We start from the raw sequence: 19,555 nt of genomic DNA on the forward strand, positions 1-19,555 counted from the left end.
CCTACTTGGTCAGGATGGATGATTGCTTTAATGTGTTCTTCGATTCGGTTAGCGAGAATTTTATTGAGGATTTTTGCATCTATATTCATAAGGGAAATTGGTCTTAAGATCTCTTTGTTGGATCTTTCTGTGGTTTCTGTATCAGAATAATTGTGACTTCATAAAATGAGTTGGGTAGAGTTCCTTCTACTTCTATTTTGTGGAATAGTTTTTGCAGAACTGGAATTAGATCTTCTTTGAAGGTCTGGTAGAACTCTGCACTAAACCCATCTGGTCCTGGGCTTTCTTTGGCTGGGAGACTATTAATATTTGCTTCTATTTCTTTAGGGCATATTGGACTGTTTAGATCGTTAACTTGATCCTGATTTAACTTTGGTACCTGGTATCTGTCTAGAAATTTTTCCATTTCATCCAGGTTTTCCAGTTTTGTTGATTATAGCCTTTTGTAGAAGGATCTGATTGTGTTTTTGATTTCTTCAGGATCTGTTGTTATGTCTCCCTTTTCATTTCTGATTTTGTTAATTAGGATGTTGTCCCTGTGCCCTCTAGTGAGTCTAGCTAAGGGTTTATCTGTCTTGTTAATTTTCTCAAAGAACCAACTCTGTGTTTGGTTAATTCTTTGAATATTTCTTCTTGTTTCCACTTTGTTGATTTCACCCCTGAGTTTGATTATTTCCTGCCATCTACTCCTCTTGGGGGAATTTGCTTCCTTTTTTGCTAGAGCTTTTAGAGGTGTTGTCAAGCTTCTAGTGTGTGCTCTCTCCAGTTTCTGTTTGGAGGCACTCAGAGCTATGAGTTTCCCTCTTAGAAATGCTTTGATTGTGTCCCATATGTGTGGGTATGTTGTGGCTTCATTTTCATTAAACTCTAAAAAGTCTTTCATTTCTTTCTTTATTCCTTCCTTGACCAAGGTATCATTGAGAAGAGTGTTGTTTAGTTTCCACGTGAATGTTGGCTTTCCATTATTTATTTTGTTATTGAAGATCAGCCTTAGGCCATGGTGGTCTGATAGGATGCATGGTACAATTTCAATATTTTTGTATCTGTTGAGGCCTGTTTTGTGACCAATTATATGCTCAATTTTGGAGAAGGTCCCGTGAGGTTTTGAGAAGAATGTATATCCTTTTGTTTTAGGATCAAATGTTCTGTAGATATCTGTTAAGTCCATTTGTTTCATAACTTCTGTTAGTTTCACTGTGTCCCTGTTTAGTTTCTGTTTCCATGATCTGTCCATTGATGAAAGTGGTGTGTTGAAGTCTCCCCCCTATTATTGTGTGAGGTGCAATGTGTGCTTTGAGATTTACTAAATTATCTTTAATCAATGTGGCTGCCCTTGCATTTGGAGCATAGATATTCAGAATTGAGAGTTCCTCTTGGAGGATTTTACCTTCCATGAGTATGAAGTGTCCCTCCTTGTCTTTTTTGAAAACTTTGGGTTGGAAGTTGATTTTATTAATTGCGAGTTTGGCTGGGTATAGTAGCTTGGGCTGGCATTTGTGTTTTCTTAGTGTCTGTATAACATCTGTCCAGGCTCTTCTTTCTTTCATAGTCTCTGGTGAAAAGTCTGGTATAATTCTGATAGGCGTGACTTTTTATGTTACTTGACCATTCTCCCTTACTGCTTTTAGTATTCTATCTTTATTTAGTGCATTTTTTGTTCTGATTATTATGTGTTGGGAGGAATTTCTTTTCTGGTCCAGTCTATTTGGAGTTCTGTAGGCTTCTTGTATGTTCATGGGCATTTCTTTCTTTAGGTTTGGGAAGTTTTCTTCTCTAATTTTGTTGAAGATATTTACTGGCCCTTTATGTTGAAAATCTTCATTCTCATCAACTTCTATTATCTGTAGGTTTGGTCTTCTCATTGTGTCCTGTATTTCCTGGATGTTTTGAGTTAGGATCCTTTTGCGTTTGTTATTTTCTTTGATTGTTTTGCAGATATTCTCTATGCAATCTTCTGCACCTGAGATTCTCTCTTCCATCTCTTGTATTCTGTTGCTGATGCTCGCGTCTATGGTTCCAGAAGATTTCTTTCCTAGGGTTTCTATCTCCAGCGTTGTCTCGCTTTGGGTTTTCTTTATTGTGTCTACTTCCCTTTTTAGGTCTAGTATGGTTTTGTTTATTTTCGTCACCTGCTTGGATGTGTTTTCCTGTTTTTCTTTAAGGACGTCTACCTGTTCGGTTGTGTTTTCCCGTTTTTCTTTAAGGACTTGTAACTCTTTAGCAGTGTTCTCCTGTATTTCTTTAAGTGAGTTATTCAAGTCCTTCTTGATGTCCTCTACCATCATCATGAGATATGCTTTTAAATCCGGGTCTAGCTTTTCAGTTGTGTTGGGGGCCCAGGACTAGGTGGGGTGGGTGTGCTGCGTTCTGATGATGGTAAGTGGCCTTGATTTCTGTTAGTAGAATTCTTACATTTGCCTTTCACCATCTGGTAATCTCTGAAGCTAGTTGTTATAGTTGTCTCGGTTTAGAGCTTGTTCCTCAGGTGATTCTGTTAGCCTCTATCAGCAGACCTGGGAGACTAGCTCTCTCCTCTGAGTTTCAGTGTTCAGAGAACTCTCTGCAGGCAAGCTCTCCTCTTACAGGAAAGGTGCACAGATATCTGGCCTTAGGACCTCTCTCCTGGCCGAAGATGTAGGCCCAAAACAGGACCTGTACTAAGGCTGAGTTGCTTTGGCCTGTCCCAGAAGCTGTTAGCTTCTGTATTCTACACTCTCACCTCTGCACAATACTCTCTGAAGAGTCCTGGAAACAAGATGTCTGCTGCCGATGCTCAGGCATACTGCTCCCGGGCCAGGCGGACCCCTTTCCTCTGGCCTGGGAAGTGGGCGGAAATCTGGGGCCTGTGTAGAATACACTCAGCAGGGTCAAAATACTTTTATGAAGTGAAATTACTGCTGAAAACACCAATCTTTCTGTGGGATTGTGAGCTTATTTAAACATATGTTTGAACCACCTCACATTCTTGTTCATTGTAATTTATTATACTTGTAAAAGATACGACTATTAGGGAAACTGTGTTTAAGTTACACTAGACCCCTCTCTATAATTCTTTCAACCTGATTCAAATCTATTTTTACATACCAACACTAAATAGCCACAAAAGTACAATGGGAATAACTGTCAGGGTGCCTCCTCAGGGGGAAAATATTTGAAAAGGAATTCATTTCCTTACTACATAAACATTTACCAAAATTAATTAAAGACAGACACAAATAAAATATACTTAGCAATTGATTCTCCTGTGAAGATACTCATGTAAATAAATTAATGAGATATACACAAGATAGTTATTTAAAAGGCCAGAATTAAATACCCCAGCACAGACTTGTCTGAGATTGTGGAGAAATGTGTTTCCTATAATGCTGAGAAGAATGCAATCACATACTGCATCATGGGTCATATTTTTTATGTCAAGGTTGATCATATTGACAGGCTATGATACGTGATATCTCCTGCAGCATATGTAGTTAACAGAAGGTATATTTGATAAAATGTGATGACCTAATTATATACAGAATGACACAGAGTACCTACTTCTACTGGCTATTTTTTTCTGCTGCCTTGATAATAACCCTAATGTGACCTAAGCAACCTAAGGAAGAAAGGGATTACTTTGTCTTACCTTTCCAGGGTCAAGTTCATAATGGCAATAATATCCTGATGACAGGAGCATGAGGCAGCTAGTTCCATCATATCCACAGTCACGACAAAAAAAGTGAATGCTAGTGCTCATTTGAGATTATATTATTATTATTATTATCAATATCATTATTATTATTATTATTATCAATGATTCTGTCAAGGACCATAGTGTGTAGATGAGTGCCACCCTTTGTGAAGTTGAGTCTTCTTACTTTACTTAACTTGGAAAAGTGCTCACAGGTATGATCCGATGGGTGTCCTAGGTAATTCTAGATCCTGTAGAAAGAAATTTGCTATTCCACATTGAAAATAAAAGGGATAATTATATAGATACTAAAGACAAAAGTAGAGATTTTGAAGCTTGTTTTAAATAACTTGACCTGACAATGCTAAAAGAAACACCAAACAACCACAGATTATTGATATTCTCCTAAATTTATATGGACCATTCTGCAGAATAGATTCTCTACTAGGTGTTAATATTTTATTCTTGTTCTTGAAAATAAATTTCCATATAATATGTTCTCATTTTAATGTAGTTTATAAATTATGCAAAGTCTGTTAGTTTCTGTTTTTTCTTTTCTGACCTTATTTTTTATAGTTTCCTTTTGAAGTCCAGAGTAGCCACCACTAGAAATACATTGACTTCTTTCACTCAAGGGCTTAGTATGGAAACAACACTGAGCCCAGCTAAAGCATCTTTTCTAATGGCAGTGGCATGACTAGAAATCAATATGAGGAAAATCTAGAAATACTTGACTATTAGTCAAACTTTGGCCACTATTAGATCAAAGAAAAATTGATACACAGGGAATCAGATATCATTTTGCTATAATCAAATAAATATGCCAAATCCTTCATGATATAGCAAAATAATCAATTAATAAAAATGTAGCTATGGGGTATGGGGGACTTTTGGTATAGCATTGGAAATGTAAATGAGCTAAATACCTAATAAATATGGAAAAGGAAAAAAATGTAGCTATCAAAATCATTTATAAAAGAAGAAAAGTTTCAAGGCCACAACCTAAGACATAACATAAGGCATAAGTAAACTTACCAGAAGATAAAAATAGTAAAATTTAAGGAAAGATATGTAAATACTAGTAACAGACAAGATGAATTCAACTATTTTTATTTTCCAGAATAATTAAATATAAAAGACAAATATTCATGTTGGACACTAAGGCAAAATACACAAGATAAAATGGGTATTCCTTGCTGTTAATATCATATTTTATTCACAGAGGCAACTATGGAGAAATATCCTTCTTGTACTAAAAAGAAAGATTCTAGATTTTTAGTCTTACTTTTTCTACATGTTTTTGTTTAGTGCATGTCTATGTGTATGGCATGTGAACATGTTAAACATATGTGTGGAGGTCAGAGAACACTTTGTGGGAGTCAGATCTCTTCTTCCCCTCTGTAGACCCTGGGGGGTGACAAATTCAGAATATCAGTGTTGTCAGCAGATAGGTTTATCTGCTGAGCCATCTCACCCTACCCTGGAGGCCCCACTACTGAGACATATTTATTGGTAGGTTATCCTGTTTCTTTTTCATATTTGTGTTTGTGTTTGTGTGTGTGTGTGTGATTGTAGATTATGCATCACATGAATGAAGTCCCTAGCAAAAACCCTGGAACTCGAATTACAGATGGCTGCCTAGTAGGTTATGGGAGCTGAATCCAAGTCTTTTATCAAAGCAGTGCTCTTAACTGATAGGCCATCTCTCCAGCTCTGTGATTCTGTTTTTGATTTGGATGAATGAGATTTTTACATATTTCATCACTTCACCTACATACAAACTCTACATTCACAGATATGTAAATGAAACCAAACAATAGAGATGAGATGAAATGTTCCCTATATATGTATGTATGTATATGTATATATACATATATATATGTATATGTGTGTATATATATGTATGTATATATATATATATATATATAATATGTCTATGCTAATGTACAAGTTAGGACCATTGAAAGGTAGATAGTAATTAATTATAAAATAGAATTAATATAACAATGTACTTTAATAAGGGTGGTTTGAAATTTATGAATTATGTACATATAGATTTTCCCATCTGATATTTTGTACTTCATTTGCCCGAGAATACCACAAACTTTGGAAAGTGAAATCCAGAGTTTAGGAATTGCTTTTATGTGCTTGCTTTTTCTATTAACATTTAGTGAGAAATTATTTTCTTCCATGCACTGTGATTTAAATAAATCTTGTAAAGTTAAAAGACATGAGACCTTTTGATAATAGAAGATTGTTTCCAGATTGCAGTTTATCATGAGACACTAAATTATTGTTCCCTAAGAGACTACCATGAGTGGTCAGGAAACAGCAATAAACTCTACAGTATCCATTTGCTGCCAGTCACAAATTTCAACTACTCAAGACAGATGACATCTGCTATCACTATGGTCATTTTGCCATTATGACAATGTGTTAACTACATAAATATAAAGTTCTATCTTAATTCTGTGGGATAATATTTGGATGACCCTGGTATCTTTCAATTTCTTACTCAATTTTTGAAAAAGTCTTTGAGTGAAGCCTCTTTTCTGGACTGGTGTATGGAGTAGAAGTATGAGAGTCAGGGGACTGTGAGCTTCATGCTCTTTCTTGGCTCTAAGTTTCTCTGAAATTCTGTCATATGCAAGCCTGTGCTGCTATAGGGCCAGACACTATTCAGGATGCATGCTCTTTTGCTTTTGAACAAAATAGTTCAGTTTTTCAGTACTTAACCATTCATACGCATACCTATTCCTTAGGTATGGGTTACAGATGAATACTGAGTAAATGTGTGTTTTCAATATGAGTGAGAGTGACATCAAGAATCTCAATACCTCAGATCCACTGGAATTATAAAGGTTTTTCCTGCTCCAAGTATGATGCTGTTGAATGGTTGACTAGTAACTAGAAGCAGCATCATTAGAACCTATCAACCACAACTTTCTCTTTGTGGATGGTTACAACATGAAACCATTCTCCAACAGAAGTTTCTTACCAAAATTGACTAATGCACTACTGCCTCCTCCACTCTACATAATAAATTAGCTCACCTCTTCATTCAGTTGTATACAATGAATCTAGCTTGTCACTCAGCATTATATAATAAACAAGCTGAGCTTTTTGGATGCTATTAATCTCTATCTAACATCTCCAGCTGAGAGTCCAGTCCCCCAGATCCAGATACCAGCTTTTCATCATGTGTGTATGTCTGTGTATGTGTCCTTTTATCATTACCTCCTTGTCCCAGTGATGACATGTCCAAAGTCAAGCAGATCTCAGCACCTAGGGAATGTTATACATGATTTATTTCATTAATGGATGCTGCATGACATATACTGTTCTTTATCCTGGCGTTTTGAGCATGCTTTACTGGTTAATTCCTTCTCTGTATCAACAAGAGATTTTATTTTGAAAAAAAAAAATCGTGCCAGAGTCAGTACCATTCTAATAACCACCTTTATTTTCTTAATTTATTACTTCTTTTAAGTGTTAGAAATGAAAATATTGAAGTTCTCCTTTCATTACACAGTAATTTCATTAGCAGAATATCTCCTGGGAATTAGTGATATATATGTAAGTCTAACTTTGCAACACCAAACGCTCAAGACCATTAAGACTTCATGCAAAACTACTATAGGTTTCTGTTCTAAAAGTTATTTGCAAACTTCCTTCACATTTCTACTTAAATTACTCTCAGTATAAAGTTTAGTACAATGCAGATTTCCACAGGCATTTGAACACCAAGCTGAAAAATATCGCAGCAATTTTCTGCCAGATGTAATTTGATATGCTATAAACCCTTGAAAAATCAGAGATGATAGCAAATTTGACAACTGACCTTTAGTTATAATACCAGAAATGTGATACCATAAAGATATCTGGGCTCATTTTCTTCCATTGAGGCCATTTGGGAAAAAGAAAAAGACCTTGCTCTGAATATTTACTAGGATAGGCTCTGAGTTTATGCTGTATGTTGCCTGACAACGGACATGAGAATCGATTCTGTGCGATGAAGCATTTATCCCATCTCTTGGAAAAAAACAAAATCGCATCGTTGTTGTTTATTTTGTTTGTTTTTTTCAGCAGGCAAATAAAGGACCATTTATGATAGTATGTGAAAGAAGCAACAGTGCAGGCAAGCTGTAAATCTCAGCAGGCACTGGGGGAAGGGAGAGGAAATAATAGAAAGAGTGAAACTCATGCTTTTGACTCAAAGTTTAAGAAGATACAGGAAACTGGAAATCAAAACAACCCTGAGATTCCACCTCACACCAATTAGAATGGCTAAGATCAAAAATTAAGTTGACAGCAGATGTGGCAAGGATGTGGAGAAAGAGGAACACTCCTCCATTGTTGGTGAATTGGTTTAATGACTCTGGAAATCAGTCTGGCAGTTCCTCAGAACATTGGACACAGTACTACCTGAAAACCCAGCTATACCACTCCTGGGCATATACCCAAAAGATGCTCCAACATGTAATAAAGACACATACTCCACTATGTACATATCTGCCTTATTTATAAAATTCCGAAACTGGAAAGAACCCAGATGTCCCTCAACAAAGGAATGGATACAGAAAATGTGGTGCAATTACACAATGGAGTATTACTCGATAATAAAAACAGTGACTTCATGAAATTCACAGGCAAATGGATGGAACTAGAAAATATCATGAGTGAGGTAACCCAGTCACAAAAGAACACACATGAAGTACACTCATTCATAAGTAGATATTAGCCTAAAAAATCTCAGAATACCCTAGATACAATTCACAGATACTGTGAAGCTCAAGAAGAAGTAAGACCAAAGTCTAGATGCTTCAGTCCTTCTCAGAAGGGAGAACAAAATATTCAAAGGCAGAAATACAGTGACAAAGTGTGGATCAGAGACTGAAGGGAAGGCCATCCAGAGACTACCTGATCTGGGAATCCATCCCATGTACAGACACCACTCCCAGACATGATTGTAGATGCCAAGAAGTACATGCTGAAAGGAGCCTGATATAGCTGTCTCTTGCAAGGCTCTGCCAGAGCCTGACAAATACAGAGGCAGATGCTCTCAGCCAAGTATTTGACTGAGCATGGGGTCTCCAATGGATGAGTTAGAAAAAGGACCCAAGGAGCTGAAGGGGATTGCATCCCATACGAAGAACAACATCAACCAACCAGATGCACCAGAGCTCCCAGAAACAAACTACCAACCAGAGAGTACACATGGAGGGTCCCATGGCTCCTGCCACATATATAGCAGAGGATGTCCTAGTTAAACAATGAGAGGAGATACCCTTGATCCTGGGAAGGTTAGATGCTCCAGTGTAGAGGAGTGCCAGGGTGGGGAGCCAGGAGTGGGTGAACTGGTGGATGCACTCTCATAGAAGCAGCGGGAGGGAGGATGGGATAGAGGTTTTCTGGAGGGGAAATCGGGAAAGGATAACATTTGAAATATGAATAAAGAAAATATACAATTAAAAAATGAAAAAAAAGATAAAGAAAATAGGGACACTTAACAGTGGAGGTTGCAAGCAGCTACACTTGTTCCTAAAATAAATGGACTTTATCCACACTGGATGAATGTAATTTTTTTTAGTACAGTCCCTCAGTGTTTGATATATCATTCATTAGAAAATCGGGATAAGAGAAATAACTACTATATGTAAATAGATATGATGTTGTGATTTGATTGTAAAACACCCTTTGTATTTATCATATTGATGATGTTTGGGAGAAATGTGTCCTTGGCAGTGGTCCTTAAAGATTTAGTTTATCCCCACTTACTATGTCCTTCAAGCTCCATCTTTACAAAGGAATGACAAGACAAAATAAAGCCCCTGTTCTCTCTATTCTATTTTCTATCTTATCATTATCTAAATAATCTAAGCTAAAAAAAAAAAAAAAAAAAAAAAAAAAAAAAAAAACAACCTAAGCACAGCCCCTGGCTCTTGTTTCCTTCCAGACACTGAGCAACTCTGTATCACCTGCTTCATCTATTTTATGGTGGTTTTTTTCACCACATGTATTGATTCTCAGCAAGGTTCAATTGTCTACAATCACTGCCAGTGCAGAAGCTCTTGTTCATACTTTTATCCTAAGTGGGTCCCTTGAAAATATGACCACTATTTCTCCCAGAACTTGAGATCAATAATCCTTTAGTATTTCGTATTTACTCAGTGTCTCTTCCTTATGCATAGTGCCAAAACATTGTTGTACTGTAAAACTAATACCTATTAAATTTGTCAGGTATAAAAACACACAAATAAAATAAACAGAAATAAATGAAATTATTTGGACTTTGGAATTCTTGTTACCTTAAAGGACTGAAACTAGAGGGATTGTCCATATATTTTCCTTCATCTAGTCATTAACTCATTTATATTAACTTGCTGTTTGCTGTGGAAAATCATTACTTACATCTTTAAAATGTGACTTCATAAATTAAATTAAATGAAAAACACATCTACAAGAGCACCCTGTTCCCTATATATACACAACTGTAAAGGTACAAAAGTTGGGGGCTGGGAGCTTGCTCATTGATTAAGAGTGCTTGGTGCTCCAGCAGAGGACTCACCCTTGTTCCCAGATCCACAGCATGACTCACAAATGCTGGCAATTCCACCTCTAGGACATCCAATCTCTTCTGGCCTCCACTTGTACCTGCTTATCCATGTGCACATAAATAATACAATAAAAATGTTAAAAGCAAAAGCATAAATACATAGGGGACGTTTTACAATCAAATCACACCATCATATCTATATGTATAGATACATATAGAGGTCTATTCTCTGTTGGGAAGGAAAGAGAACTTACCGTTAAGGAAGGGCAGCTGTAAGTTCTCATCAGTGCAGACAGGAATCCAGGAGAATTCATATGAACAATCCTTGCCAGCTAACTTTTCTGTTCTTTATGTATCTCCCTCCAAATAGTTGCTCATATAGAATCACTTGTCTTTTCTTTTATTCTGTAATAGGTCTTCTCTGTTTGTTTCCTTTCCTGTGAGGAAATTCCTGAAGAAAAAAAAAGCAATTTAGAGAAAAAGTGTGTATTTAGGACTAAACTTCAAAGAAATATGTTCCATGATGAGAGTGAAAGCAGAGTGGTGGGAACAAGAGGCTAGCTGGTCACAGTGTCTCCAGGAACAAGAGGCTAGCTGGTCACAGTGTCTCCAGGAACAAGAGGCTAGCTGGTCACATTGTATCCACACTCCAGAAACAGGGAGTGCACAGAAGAGGTGCAGATGAACTGTAAATCCTTAAGTGACCTACTCCCTCCAGTTAGGGTCCACATTCTAAAAATGGTATCATTTTCTCGAGTAGTACCACTAGCTAAGGACTTAGTATGTAAACAACTGGAGACATTTCGTATTCAAAGCACATCAGCTCTGTAAAGATATAATTTTTTGTTGTTCTAGATACAATATAAGCTAAAATTTTAGGTTGGTCTTTAAGGACAGTTCTTTCTTAGAGTAACCTCCATTTATATTATAGCACACATCTATAAATTAATATATAATTACATTATTAGCATATGTATCACTATACATCAATATTATATATTAATATGTTATATATTAATATATGCTGATATATTTTATATGAACACACATGTGAGCTAATAATATATGTGAATATATCACTACATTAATATTGTATATCTGTTAATGAGCATATATAGGTTGAAAAGCTTCTTCCTATTTTCTTGTCATTCCTTATTTGCAACAAGGCTTATTTGCAACAAAGGCGTATTTCCATTCAAGAGTGCTGATACTATTCTGCTACAGTAACTCGAGAATTCAATATGGTACTGAGCAACGTAGCATCACAGGTTCCAAGTAAAACTGTATACCAACAACTGTGACAAGCAGCTACAGAAGATCTATCAAAAAAATACAGGTTAAATATTTTTTCAACTCAATTAATAAAGGATAAATTATCTCTTTCAAACAAACACAAGTCAATGAATTTGTCAAATAGAAATTTTTAACCATTTGTATAAATAAAATTATTGAATTTGTATTTTAAGTAATATTGTTAACTTTTTGAAATTAATAAAATTACATCATTTCTTACTTCCCTTACCTCCTTCCAGCCCATTCCTCATCATGTTGTCTCTCAAACTAATGACTGCTTTATCCTTATCCATTTATAATGCTTATGAACCACAGAAATAACTAGTGCAGGATAATAACTCGAAGGATGCAGTTGTAGCATGCATGACTTGGCAAGAACAAGTACCTCTCTAATTAACCTTTAGATCAGTTCAACCAGATGGAAACCATACTTTATGCTGGAAATCTAGCCAAATACTTGAGGCTAGTGAAGTCATGGACTTTGGAGGAGAACCTACAAAAACCATTTCAGGTAAATAATTCTCACTCCTCATCAAGGAAACTTCTATTTTGAACAGAATTTTTTAAATGTTTTGTTATTAAGGAACTTCATTTGTAATAGGATCATATCCATGATCATGTTACATGCTTGCAAGTTTCTCTAAATCTTCCTTCTCATTTAGAACATATTTATCCCTGAAAATCAGTATAATTTTTAAATGAAGGAACTAAGATTTGATATTTTTTACAAGAGCAGATCAGGAAATGGAATGTTCAGTGTAGAGTAACATCATAGTAACATTTCCAAATACCTGGGCCTATTGCTGTCATAGATTTTGGAGGAGAAGCTAAATAACCATTTCATAAAACCCGAATAATCCCTAATTTCAGAGTTGTTTACATCTTGAGTCTTAAGGAGCCTTTATCTAGGATGGATATTGCAAGTCCCGGGAAATTGCTATATAACAGATGTGTTGCTTACTCCTGTAACTCCCAAAGTTAAGTAATAAAAAACCCAAAATCCAAATTGAAATCACTGTCTACCTAGCTGGGAAGAAATATCAATATTCTCAGTCTGACTTTGAGACCACTGAAACAGTAAGTGCCAAAGAAATTGGAATATCTTTAAGCATATCATAATAGCAGAAAAATAAAGAGACAGATGAAACTTGCTTCACAAAAATAGTTGTTATAGAGTTTTAACAACTTGTCTTACCACATTATAGGCTAAGACTGAAGCCCAGGAAACCTTGAGTCAGTGGTAGGTAGGACCACACATTGACCTGAACTGCTTAGATATACATGTTCTTGGCCTCTTGTTTAAACCTTAATCTTTGTTCAGGACTTAAAAAAAAAGAGGGAGATTCAAGGAGATTACAGTGTCTATTTGTTACTGTTTATCATATGTTTACATTAGAAGAATCTCTCTTGTTTTACACTATTAATTTGGCACCTCTCGTGATTTATTAAAGATAAGTAGCTGAACCAAGTTTGGGATAAAGAACTTGACCCAAAATATGGTAACAAATGCACATTTAATTTGTGTTTAAAACAAAGAGAAAATAATACTGTACAAAATTGAAAATTATTTTTCATAAATATGTGATTAATAAACATTAGCTTAGGCCAGATTTTTTTATACAGATTCCGAATCCTCTCTGCTTAAACATTACAGAGTTTTTAAACACAGTTAGAAATGCGAAATTTCTTTGTAGACTCAGCTGAGTCATGATATTTTTATGTGAACTGTCTTATGACAGGATACTTTTGCAAAAGCAAAACAGGTAGCGATATATTTTGCTGAAAACAGACACGTAGTGTTTTCCTTGTAGTTTCCTGGAAAAAGAGCATATAATGGTTTGCTAGAGTGGAGGCTTAAGAGAACATGTGATGTTTGGAAAGATCATGTGATGTTGATGGATATGTATATATACCAACAGACAATGGATTGGGCTGTGTGGTATTGATTTATCTCGCTACACTTTGCCTATCATCATCATTTGTTGTGACTTCATAAAGAGAAATGCACCAAAGAACTTTTGGTGGTGTTTAGGGTAGTTTCTTGCCACTTCTGTTGAGTCAGGATGATTGGCAGAGCCTCATAGTTTATTCTGAATCAAACTGCAGTTGCTGATTACTGAATGGTATTTGTAAGTGGATCTAGCTATCACTACTGATTCATGTGAACTGAATTGCTAATATCCTGACAATTCAAATCGAAACTGTGAACCCAATGAACTATTTCTAAACAGGTCTATATCCATTTTTGCTCTATTATCCTTTCCTTTCTACTACTTCTGATGGATGGTATACTAGAAGAGAGGTTAAATCATTTGAATACATTTATTAAAGTAGGTTTTTAAAATAAGTTGTACACATGTATGTCCTGTTTAGACTTTCTTTTTTTTTTTTTTTTTTTTTTTTTTTTTTTTTTTTTTTTTTTTTTTTTTGGCTTTTTTCTTCTATAGCTTCTTTTTTTTTTTTTTTTTTTTTTTTTCCATTTTTTATTAGGTATTTAGCTCATTTACATTTCCAATGCTATACCAAAAGTCCCCCTTACCCACCCACCCCCACTCCCCTACCCACCCACTCCCCCCCTTTGGCCCTGGCGTTCCCCTGTACCGGGGCACACAAAGTCTGCGTGTCCAGTGGGCCTCTCTTTCCAGTGATGGCCGACTAGGCCATCTTTTGATACATATGCAGCTAGAGTCAAGAGCTCAGGGGTACTGGTTAGTTCATAATGTTGTTCCACCTATAGGGTTGAAGATCCCTTTAGCTCCTTGGGTACTTTCTCTAGCTCCTCCATTGGGAGCCCTGTGATCCATCCATTAGCTGACTGTGAGCATCCACTTCTGTGTTTGCTAGGCCCCGGCATAGTCTCACAAGAGACAGCTACATCTGGGTCCTTTCGATAAAATCTTGCTAGTATATGCAATGGTGTCAGCGTTTGGATGCTGATTATGGGGTGGATCCCTGGATATGGCAGTCTCTACATGGTCCATCCTTTCATCTCAGCTCCAAACTTTGTTTCTGTAACTCCTTCCATGGGTGTTTTGTTCCCACTTCTAAGGAGGGGCATAGTGTCCACACTTCAGTCTTCATTTTTCTTGAGTTTCATGTGTTTAGGAAATTGTATCTTATATCGTGGGTATCCTAGGTTTTGGGCTAGTATCCACTTATCAGTGAGTACATATTGTGTGAGTTCCTTTGTGAATGTGTTACCTCACTCAGGATGATGCCCTCCAGGTCCATCCATTTGCCTAGGAATTTCATAAATTCATTCTTTTTAATAGCTGAGTAGTACTCCATTGTGTAGATGTACCACATTTTCTGTATCCATTCCTCTGTTGAGGGGCATCTGGGTTCTTTCCAGCTTCTGGCTATTATAAATAAGGCTGCTATGAACATAGTGGAGCATGTGTCCTTCTTACCAGTTGGGGCTTCTTCTGGATATATGCCCAGGAGAGGTATTGCTGGATCCTCCGGTAGTACTATGTCCAATTTTCTGAGGAACCGCCAGACTGATTTCCAGAGTGGTTGTACAAGCCTGCAATCCCACCAACAATGGAGGAGTGTTCCTCTTTCTCCACATCCTCGCCAGCATCTGCTGTCACCTGAATTTTTGATCTTAGCCATTCTCACTGGTGTGAGGTGGAATCTCAGGGTTGTTTTGATTTGCATTTCCCTGATGATTAAGGATGTTGAACATTTTTTCAGGTGCTTCTCTGCCATTCGGTATTCCTCAGGTGAGAATTCTTTGTTCAGTTCTGAGCCCCATTTTTTAAGGGGGTTATTTGATTTTCTGAGGTCCACCTTCTTGAGTTCTTTATATATGTTGGATATTAGTCCCCTATCTGATTTAGGATAGGTAAAGATCCTTTCCCAGTCTGTTGGTGGTCTTTTTGTCTTATAGACAGTGTCTTTTGCCTTGCAGAAACTTTGGAGTTTCATTAGGTCCCATTTGTCAATTCTTGATCTTACAGCACAAGCCATTGCTGTTCTGTTCAGGAATTTTTCCCCTGTGCCCATATCTTCAAGGCTTTTCCCCACTTTCTCCTCTATAAGTTTCAGTGTCTCTGGTTTTATGTGAAGTTCCTTGATCCACTTAGATTTGACCTTAGTACAAGGAGATAAGTATGGATCGATTCGCATTCTTCTACATGATAACAACCAGTTGTGCCAGCACCAATTGTTGAAAATGCTGTCTTTCTTCCACTGGATGGTTTTGGCTCCCTTGTCGAAGATCAAGTGACCATAGGTGTGTGGGTTCATTTCTGGGTCTTCAATTCTATTCCATTGGTCCACTTGTCTGTCTCTATACCAGTACCATGCAGTTTTTATCACAATTGCTCTGTAGTAAAGCTTTAGGTCAGGCATGGTGATTCCACCAGAGGTTCTTTTATCCTTGAGAAGAGTTTTTGCTATCCTCGGTTTTTTGTTATTCCAGATGAATTTGCAAATTGCTCCTTCTAATTCGTTGAAGAATTGAGTTGGAATTTTAATGGGGATTGCATTGAATCTGTAGATTGCTTTTGGCAAGATAGCCATTTTTACAATGTTGGTCCTGCCAATCCATGAGCATGGGAGATCTTTCCATCTTCTGAGATCTTCTTTAATTTCTTTCTTCAGGGACTTGAAGTTTTTATCATACAGATCTTTCACTTCCTTCGTTAGAGTCACGCCGAGATATTTTATATTATTTGTGGCTATTGAGAAGGGTGTTGTTTCCCTAATTTCTTTCTCAGCCTGTTTATTCTTTGTGTAGAGAAAGGCCATTGACTTGTTTGAGTTAATTTTATATCCAGCTACTTCACCGAAGCTGTTTATCAGGTTTAGGAGTTCTCTGTTGGAATTTTTAGGGTCACTTATATATACTATCATATCATCTGCAAAAAGTGATATTTTGACTTCCTCTTTTCCAATTTGTATCCCCTTGATCTCCTTTTGTTGTCGAATTGCTCTGGCTAATACTTCAAGGACTATGTTGAAAAGGTAGGGAGAAAGTGGGCAGCCTTGTCTAGTCCCTGATTTTAGTGGGATTGCTTCCAGCTTCTCTCCATTTACTTTGATGTTGGCTACTGGTTTGCTGTAGATTGCTTTTATCATGTTTAGGTATTGGCCTTGAATTCCTGATCTTTCCAGAACTTTTATCATGAATGGGTGTTGGATCTTGTCAAATGCTTTTTCTGCATCTAACGAGATGATCATGTGGTTTTTGTCTTTGAGTTTGTTTATATAATGGATTACATTGATGGATTTTCGTATATTAAACCATCCCTGCATCCCTGGAATAAAACCTACTTGGTCAGGATGGATGATTGCTTTAATGTGTTCTTGGATTCGGTTAGCGAGAATTTTATTAAGGATTTTTGCATCGATGTTCATAAGAGAAATTGGTCTGAAGTTCTCTATCTTTGTTGGATCTTTCTGTGGTTTAGGTATCAGAGTAATAGTGGCTTCATAAAATGAGTTGGGTAGAATACCTTCTACTTCTATCTTGTGAAAAAGTTTGTGCAGAACTGGAATTAGATCTTCTTTGAAGGTCTGATAGAACTCTGCACTAAACCCGTCTGGTCCTGGGCTTTTTTTGGCTGGGAGACTATTAATAACTGCTTCTATTTCTTTAGGGGATATGGGACTGTTTAGAAGGTCAACTTGATCCTGATTCAACTTTGGTACCTGGTATCTGTCCAGAAATTTGTCCATTTCGTCCAGGTTTTCCAGTTTTGTTGAGTATAGCCTTTTGTAGAAGGATCTGATGGTGTTTTGGATTTCTTCAGGATCTGTTGTTATGTCTCCCTTTTCATTTCTGATTTTGTTAATTAGGATTTTGTCCCTGTGCCCTTTAGTGAGTCTAGCTAAGGGTTTATCTATCTTGTTGATTTTCTCAAAGAACCAACTCCTCGTTTGGTTAATTCTTTGAATAGTTCTTCTTGTTTCCACTTGGTTGATTTCACCCCTGAGTTTGATTATTTCCTGCCGTCTACTCCTCTTGGGTGAATTTGCTTCCTTTTTTTCTAGAGCTTTTAGATGTGTTGTCAAGCTGCTAGTATGTGCTCTCTCCCGTTTCTTCTTGAAGGCACTCATAGCTATGAGTTTCCCTCTTAGAAATGCTTTCATTGTGTCCCAAAGGTTTGGGTACGTTGTGGCTTCATTTTCATTAAACTCTAAAAAGTCTTTAATTTCTTTCTTTATTCCTTCCTTGACCAAGGTATCATTGAGAAGAGTGTTGTTCAGTTTCCATGTGAATGTTGGCTTTCTGTTATTTATTTTGTTATTGAAGATCAGCCTTAGTGCATGGTGATCTGATAGGATACATGGGACAATTTCAATATTTTTGAATCTGTTGAGGCCTGATTTGTGACCTATTATGTGGTCAATTTTGGAGAAGGTACCATGAGGTGCTGAGAAGAAGGTATATCCTTTTGTTTTAGGGAAAAATGTTCTGTAGATATCTGTCAGATCCATTTGTTTCATCACTTCTGTTAGTTTCAGTGTGTCCCTGTTTAGTTTCTGTTTCCATGATCTGTCCATTGGTGAAAGTGGTGTGTTGAAGTCTCCCACTATTATTGTGTGAGGCGCAATGTGTGCTTTGAGCTTTACTAAAGTTTCTTTAGTGAATGTGGCTGCTCTTGTATTTGGAGCATAGATATTCAGAATTGAGAGTTCCTCTTGGAGGATTTTACCTTTGATGAGAATGAAGTGTCCCTCCTTGTCTTTTTTGATGACTTTGGGTTGGAAGTCAATCTTATCAGATATTAGGATGGCTACTCCTGCTTGTTTCTTCATACCATTTGCTTGGAAAATTGTTTTCCAGCCTTTCATTCTGAGGTAGTGTCTATCTTTTTCTCTGAGATGAGTTTCCTGTAAGCAGCAAAATGTTGGGTCTTGTTTGTGTAGCCAGTTTGTTAGTCTATGTCTTTTTATTGGCGAGTTGAGACCATTGATGTTAAGAGATATTAAGGAAAAGTAATTGTTGCTTCCTGTTATTTTAGTTGTTAAAGGTGGCATTCTGTTCTTGTGGCTGTCTTCTTTTAGGTTTGTTGAGGGATTACCTTCTTGTTTTTTCTAGGGCGTTGTTCCCGTTCTTGTATTGGTTTTTTTCTGTTATTATCCTTTGAAGGGCTGGATTCGTGGAGAGATAAAAATATGGAACGCTTCACGAATTTTGCGTGTCATCCTTGCGCAGGGGCCATGCTAATCTTCTCTGTATCGTTCCAATTTTAGTATATGTGCTGCCGAAGCGAGCACCTGTTTAGACTTTCAAATTGTGATTTTGGCTATAAAAGGGAGGAGATTGTTTGAATCCAACTGGTACTGATGGCCACACAGATTTAGCCATGCTTTCTACAGTATTCCACCTATCAAGGTGTCACTATGATGAGCTGTGCTGTTTGCAAGTATTACTCCCTAGCACTGCCATCCTATCTAGGATGCATTTTGACAAAAGGCAGGCAGAAAAGATCACATATTCACCACTACTGAACAAGACTTCTGCCTCTGGATATAGGTTCTTCCCTTCCGCAGAAGGTACCTTTGTTTAGTAGCATTGAATCTTCTCTAATGCTTTGGGTATCTACCACTCTCTCTGAAGAATTAATAACTTAAGAAAGCTCTTACCTGAAGGCTATGCTTCTGAGCACATTCTGGGTACCTTTCTTTAACAACTACACTTTTTTCCCAATTTATCTAACAGAGGAATTGTTAAGTTAGGGTCTGAATGAAATGCTCCAGAACTATCACATAATAAGTAGCATTGACTTTCTATTTAAAAATTGAAGCCAGTAAGAATGATAGAAAAATCAAGATTTAGCTGTGATAGTTCCTTGTAAAGAGGTAATTTTTTTTCTTTTTGTATATGAAAAAGAAGCACAGACTTCATCTGCTGTGTTAATGCCTTAGCTTGATGGATGATGATGACTATAATCAGAGATTTAGACTCATAGTCTACACTGAACTATGTCTTCCCCCTTTAACCTTCCCAGCAATGTGTGCCCATAGAAAAATTTTATCCTGTCAATTTTAGATGCTGTCTAAAAAATTGGGTGATTTAGTGA

General features: G+C 36.8%; 1 non-coding gene across 1 annotated transcript; it reads right to left on the minus strand.

Moving 5' to 3' along the window:
* Nucleotides 1-18,641: 18,641 nt before the first annotated feature.
* On the minus strand, nucleotides 18,642-18,749 carry Gm23924. The gene has a single exon (XR_003956654.1). It is a non-coding gene; the product is annotated as a U6 spliceosomal RNA (small nuclear RNA).
* Nucleotides 18,750-19,555: the final 806 nt, after the last annotated feature.

The sequence above is a fragment of the Mus musculus genome, chromosome 6 (genome assembly GCF_000001635.26).
Source record: "Mus musculus strain C57BL/6J chromosome 6, GRCm38.p6 C57BL/6J".
Taxonomy (NCBI): domain Eukaryota; kingdom Metazoa; phylum Chordata; class Mammalia; order Rodentia; family Muridae; genus Mus; species Mus musculus.